A 7,007-nucleotide genomic window follows, 5' to 3' on the forward strand; every position below is an offset into this window, starting at 1 on the left:
GTAATTCAGGTAATAATGATATCTGAACCAACTGACAAGATCTTTAAAAAGTAGGGTGACCGTATGTCCCATTTTGGCTGGGACAGTCCTCTTTTTAAGCCCTGTCCCGAGTGTCTCTTTTGTGTGTGTATGTGTGTGTGTGCGCACGCGCAAAACTGAGTATTTGTCTCATTTGCTCAACTGATCATCATTTGGCAAGAGCAAATGGGACAAATGCCCAGTTTTGCCAAAAAAGTGGGGTGTGCCCCCAGTGGGGTGTGGAGGAACGTTTGGGAAGGGGGGCTAGCAGCTACGACAGCCCTGCGGGGCTTGTGCAGTGACGCCAAGTGGCTTGGGCCAACCCCATGTGTGGGAGGAGGACGCCCCCTAAGGCCAGCCCCATCCGGGGAAGGGGGTTTGGGTGAGCCCTGAGCGGGAGTGGGGGAAGGGGCCTTGGGCCAGCAGCTCGGGGGGCCCTCAGGCAAGTCCCATGCAGTGTCCTGTTTTCCCTTTGGGAAATATGGTCACCCTATTAAAAAGACTATAGCAATGCAGGCAGCAGGTGGGAGAGCTACAGGAGGAGGTGGCTAGGTTGAGCATCCGAATCCACGAGCAATTCCTGGACAGTGTCCATGTGGAGACAGCTGAGGTAGCTGTCCCAGTACACAGGACTGCTGATACACCACTGGTGGAGGAGGAGATGGCTCAGGGTGGACACTGGCAGCTGGTTACTTCTGGCAGCAGGCAGTGCTCCACCCCTGCTTCGAACCCTCCCGCCATGGTAATAGGTAACCGTTATGCTCTTCTTGATACAGGAAAGAAGGAATCACCCCCTACAGTAAAGGAGGAGAAGCCTCGTACCCCTAAGGCTGGGAGGTCTGCTGCCACCACTGCAAATATGAAACGTAGGGTAGTGGTGGTCGGAGACTCTCTGCTAAGGGGGACGGAGGCGCCCATCTGTCGCCCTGACATTTCATCTCGGGAGGTATGCTGCCTGCCGGGAGCCCGTATCCGAAATGTTACAGAGGTATTGTCGAGGATTATCCAGCCCTCTGACTACTACCCCATGCTACTCATCCATGTGGGCACAAATGATACTGCGCGGTGTGACACTGAGCGGATCAAGAGTGACTACAGGGCTCTGGGAGTACGGGTGAAGGAGTTTGGAGCGCAGGTGGTATTCTCTTCGATTCTTCCTGTCAAAGGTAGGGGTCCGGGCAGAGACAGATGCATCATGGAGGTGAATGCCTGGCTGCGAAGATGGTGTCACCAGGAGGGCTTTGGCTTCCTAGACCACGGGATGCTATTCGAGGAAGGACTGCTAGGCAGAGATGGTGTTCACCTTTCGAGGAGGGGAAGGACCCTATTTGGACACAGACTGGCTAACCTAGTGAGGAGGGCTTTAAACTAGGTTCGACGGGGACAGGTGAGCAAAGCCCACAGGTAAGTGGGGAACATGGAGACCTGGGAGATGGGTCGGAAACGAGAGGGAGTGGGGGCTATATTGGCAGAGAGAAAGGAGGGTCAGGACAAATCTGGGAGGAAAGATCAAACCAGTATCTTAGATGCCTATATACAAATGCGAGAAGTATGGGTAATAAGCAGGAAGAACTGGAAGTGCTAATAAATAAATACAACTATGACATTGTTGGCATCACTGAAACTTGGTGGGATAATGCACATGATTGGGATGTTGGTGTGGATGGGTACAGCTTGCTCAGGAAGGATAGACAGGGGAAAAAGGGAGGAGGTGTTGCCTTATATATTAAAAATGTACACACTTGGACTGAGGTAGAGATGGACATAGGAGACGGAAGTGTTGAGAGTCTCTGGGTTAGGCTAAAAGGGGTAAAAAAACAAGGGTGATGTCATGCTAGGAGTCTACTACAGGCCACCTAACCAGTTGGAAGAGGTGGATGAGGCTTTTTTTAAACAACTAAAAAAAATCATCCAAAGCCCAAGATTTGGTGGTGATGGGGGACTTCAACTATCCGGATATATGTTGGGAAAATAACATAGCGGGGCACAGACTATCCAACAAATTCTTGGACTGCATTGCAGACAACTTTTTATTTCAGAAGGTTGAAAAAGCTACTAGGGGGGAAGCTGTTCTAGACTTGATTTTAACAAATAGGGAGGAACTCGTTGAGAATTTGAAAGTAGAAGGCAGCTTGGGTGAAAGTGATCATGAAATCATAGAGTTTGCAATTCTAAGGAAGGGTAGAAGGGAGAACAGCAAAATAGAGACAATGGATTTCAGGAAGGCAGATTTTGGTAAGCTCAGAGAGCTGATAGGTAAGGTCCCATGGGAATCAAGACTGAGGGGAAAAACAACTGAGGAGAGTTGGCAGTTTTTCAAAGGGACACTATTAAGGGCCCAAAAGCAAGCTATTCCACTGGTTAGGAAAGATAGAAAATGTGGCAAAAGACCACCTTGGCTTAACCACGAGATCTTGCATGATCTAAAAAATAAAAAGGAGTCATATAAAAAATGGAAACTAGGACAGATTACAAAGGATGAATATAGGCAAACAACACAGGAATGCAGGGGCAAGATTAGAAAGGCAAAGGCACAAAATGAGCTCAAACTAGCTACAGGAATAAAGGGAAACAAGAAGACTTTTTATCAATACATTAGAAGCAAGAGGAAGACCAAAGACAGGGGGTAGGCCCACTGCTTAGTGAAGAGGGAGAAACAGTAACAGGAAACTTGGAAATGGCAGAGATGCTTAATGACTTCTTGGTTTCGGTCTTCACCGAGAAGTCTGAAGGAATGCCTAACATAGTGAATGCTAATGGGAAAGGGGTAGGTTTAGCAGATAAAATAAAAAAAGAACAAGTTAAAAATCACTTAGAAAAATTAGATGCCTGCAAGTCACCAGGGCCTGATGAAATGCATCCTAGAATACTCAAGGAGCTAATAGAGGAGGTATCTGAGCCTCTAACTATTATCTTTGGAAAATCATGGGAGACGGGAGAGATTCCAGAAGACTGGAAAAGGGCAAATATAGTGCCCATCTATAAAAAGGGAAATAAAAACAACCCAGGAAACTACAGACCAGTTAGTTTAACTTCTGTGCCAGGGAAGATAATGGAGCAAGTAATTAAGGAAATCATCTGCAAACACTTGGAAGGTGGTAAGGTGATAGGGAACAGCCAGCATGGATTTGTAAAGAACAAATCATGTCAAACCAATCTGATAGCTTTCTTTGATAGGATAACGAGTCTTGTGGATAAGGGAGAAGCTGTGGATGTGGTATACCTAGACTTTAGTAAGGCATTTGATACGGTCTCGCATGATATTCTTATCGATAAACTAGGCAAATACAATTTAGATGGGGCTACTATAAGGTGGGTGCATAACTGGCTGGATAACCATACTCAGAGAGTTGTTATTAATGGTTCCCAATCCTGCTGGAAAGGCATAACGAGTGGGGTTCCGCAGGGGTCTGTTTTGGGACCGGCTCTGTTCAATATCTTCATTAACGACTTAGATATTGGCATAGAAAGTACGCTTATTAAGTTTGCGGATGATACCAAACTGGGAGGGATTGCAACTGCTTTGGAGGACAGGGTCATAATTCAAAATGATCTGGACAAATTGGAGAAATGGTCTGAGTTAAACAGGATGAAGTTTAACAAAGACAAATGCAAAGTGCTCCACTTAGGAAGAAAAAATCAGTTTCACACATACAGAATGGGAAGAGACTGTCTAGGAAGGAGTACGGCAGAAAGGGATCTAGGGGTTATAGTGGACCACAAGCTAAATATGAGTCAACAGTGTGATGCTGTTGCAAAAAAAGCAAACATGATTCTGGGATGTATTAACAGGTGTTTTGTGAGCAAGACACGAGAAGTCATTCTTCCGCTCTACTCTGCTCTGGTTAGGCCTCAGCTGGAGTATTGTGTCCAGTTCTGGGCACCGCATTTCAAGAAAGATGTGGAGAAATTGGAAAGGGTCCAGAGAAGAGCAACAAGAATGATTAAAGGTCTTGAGAACATGACCTATGAAGGAAGGCTGAAAGAATTGGATTTGTTTAGTTTGGAAAAGAGAAGACTGAGAGGGGACATGATAGCAGTTTTCAGGTATCTAAAAGGGTGTCATAAGGAGGAGGGAGAAAACTTGTTCACCTTAGCCTCTAAGGATAGAACAAGAAGCAATGGGCTTAAACTGCAGCAAGGGAGGTCTAGGTTGGACATTAGGAAAAAGTTCCTAACTGTCAGGGTGGTTAAACACTGGAATAAATTGCCTAGGGAGGTTGTGGAATCTCCATCTCTGGAGATATTTAAGAGTAGGTTAGATAAATATCTATCAGGGATGGTCTAGACAGTATTTGTTCCTGCCATGCGGGCAGGGGACTGGACTCGATGACCTCTCGAGGTCCCTTCCAGTCCTAGAATCTATGAATCTATATGAATCTATGAATGCTGCTGTTAAGGGTGCACTTTATCAATACACTTTAACCCTTCATCAACATAGGAGTATGTGTGAATTGCTCCAGACCCAGCTGTCCTACCCCATTCCCAAGAATGACTCCTAGGGGGGAGTCTGGAATAATTGTGGACTGTAGCACAATTAGTGCTACTTACCAACCTTCCCAGTGCCTCCTGCTGGATAAGAACTGGAGCTGATGTGTGCTCCCTTTCAGCCTGTGCTCCTATGCTGTTCCTTAGCAGAGCCACTGTAACTGCAGAGTTTGACAGGAGCAATGCTACAGCACACCAAACACATAGTAAAGGATAGTGTGGTTCATTCCTTCGCCAGAAATACTGCCTCTGTCTTGAATCATGGCAGTCGGCTGGCTCTGAGATGATTCAGACAACAGGGTGTCTATTACTCATTTTTGCCCCATATCACAGAACCCACAAAAGCTTCCCAGGCTGCAGCTACCCTGACAATTATAGATACTAACAGTGGCAGGAGTGGATACTGGCCCACTGAGAGAGGCAATGGGGGAGCTGTGAGTTCCCACTACCACCCAAGCTCCAATGCCATTCCCAACATTAGCCTTGTATCTCATCCTTGAATCCTAGGCCTTGTCTACACGACAGAGTTTTGTCGACAAAAGTTTTGTCAACAATCAAAAAGCACTATAAGAAAATTGGTATTGCATGTTCACACTTCGCTTCTGTCGGCAGAGCGCGTCCGCACTTGGGGCACTAGCATAGACGGTGAGAGCAGTGCACTGTAGGAAGCTATCCCACACTTCAGTTCACCACCTTCTGCGGCTGGGTCTTGTGGGAAGGCGGAGTGGCTCGCAGCACATCCTGGGTCCAGGCTCAGTGTCCCATGATGCATTGCTTTCCGTCCCAGCATTCCATGTGCTTCCATCTTCAATTTGCTGCATTTTTCAATGGTCCTTGTTTGCTGTTTGCCCCGTCTTCTCTGTGTGAAAGGATGGATCCCGCACTGCTCTGCTAACTGTCATTAACACATCACAGATGACAGTGCAGTTAATCGTGACATTCCTAACTCAACAGAATTCACAGTTGCCTGATGTGCTGTCTGACATGAATAGGAGCAACATTAGATTATTTTTTGCATTCACAGAGCAGCTGCACACAGTGGACTGTTGCTTTTGGGCTTGGGAAACTAGCATTGCGTGGTGGGATCGTATCGTCATGCAGGTGTGGGATGACGAGCAGTGGCTACAGAACTTTCGAATGAGGAAAGCCACCTTTCCTATAGCGCTCGCCTGAGCACTGCAGCACAAGGACACCAAAATGAGAGCTGGCCTCTCAGTCGAGAAGCACATGGCAATCACTGTGTGGAAGCTGGCGACTCCAGATGGCTACTGGTCAGTCATGAATCAATTTAGAGTTGGGAAGGCAACCATTGGGGCCGCATTAATGCAAGTGTTCAGGGCCATTAATCACATCCTGCTATGAAGGACCGTGACTCTGGGAAATGTGCATGAAATAGTGGATGGCTTTTCAGAAATGGGCTTCCCTAACTGTGGCGGGGTGGTAGATAGCGCACACACTCCAATTTTGGCACCGGACCACCTTGCGACTGAGTACAGCAATAGGAAGGGGTACTTCTCCATGGTGTTGCAGGCGCTTGTGGATCACTGCGGGCGTTTCACTGATGTCAACGCGGGGTGGTCCGGGAAGGTGCATGACGCACGCATCTTCAGGAACACTGGCCTGTTCAGAAAGCTGCAAGCAGGGACTTTCTTTCCAAACCAGAAGATTAAAGTGGGGGATGTTGAAATGCCCATAGTGATCCTGGGAGACCCGACATACCCCTTAATGCCATGGCTCATGAAGCCTAACACAGGAAACCTAGATAGTATTAGGGAGCGCTTCAACAATAGGCTGAGTAGGTGCAGGATGATCGTGGAATTGTGTGTTTGGCAGATTAAAGGCATGCTGGCAATGCTTTTATGGCAGGTTAGACCTCAGTGAGGCTAATATTTCTATGGTCATAGCTGCATGTTGTACATTGCACAATATTTATGAAGGTAAGGGTGAAAAGTTTGCTCGGGTGGATTGCTGAGACAGACCACATGGCTGCTGATTTTGAGCAGCCAGATACCTGCGCTATTAGAGGGGCACGACAGGGGGTAATTCAAATCAAGGAGGTTTTGAGGCAACACTTTGAAAATGAAAACCAGTATTGTATCTTACTATGCTCGGGACTGCAGTGCTTAATGAAATCAAATTTTGCTAGGAAGCACTTGTGATTTTTGTGGTCTAGGATTCCAGTAAGCAAATGATTAAACTGCTTGTGTATGTCTTGCTGCCACCTGCTATCACAATTTGTAGGAAACAAATAAAGCTTAATTATCATTCAAAAACTGCTTTTATTGCACCACCACACACACACACACATGCTTGGTGGGAAAGGAAGTACCAGGAAAGGGCTCACTTTCAGAGCTGTGAGTAAGTCCAGCTATCATTTGAAAAGGTGTCCATGGGGGTGGAGTGAACAGGAAAGCGAGAAGTCCCGGAAAGCAGAAAGGACTGTGTGGAGTTTGGGGGGGAGGGGGGAACATGGGAAAGAGTTCTGAATGTTCTGAAGGGGA

Source organism: Emys orbicularis, chromosome 10, assembly GCF_028017835.1.
Source record: "Emys orbicularis isolate rEmyOrb1 chromosome 10, rEmyOrb1.hap1, whole genome shotgun sequence".
Taxonomy (NCBI): domain Eukaryota; kingdom Metazoa; phylum Chordata; order Testudines; family Emydidae; genus Emys; species Emys orbicularis.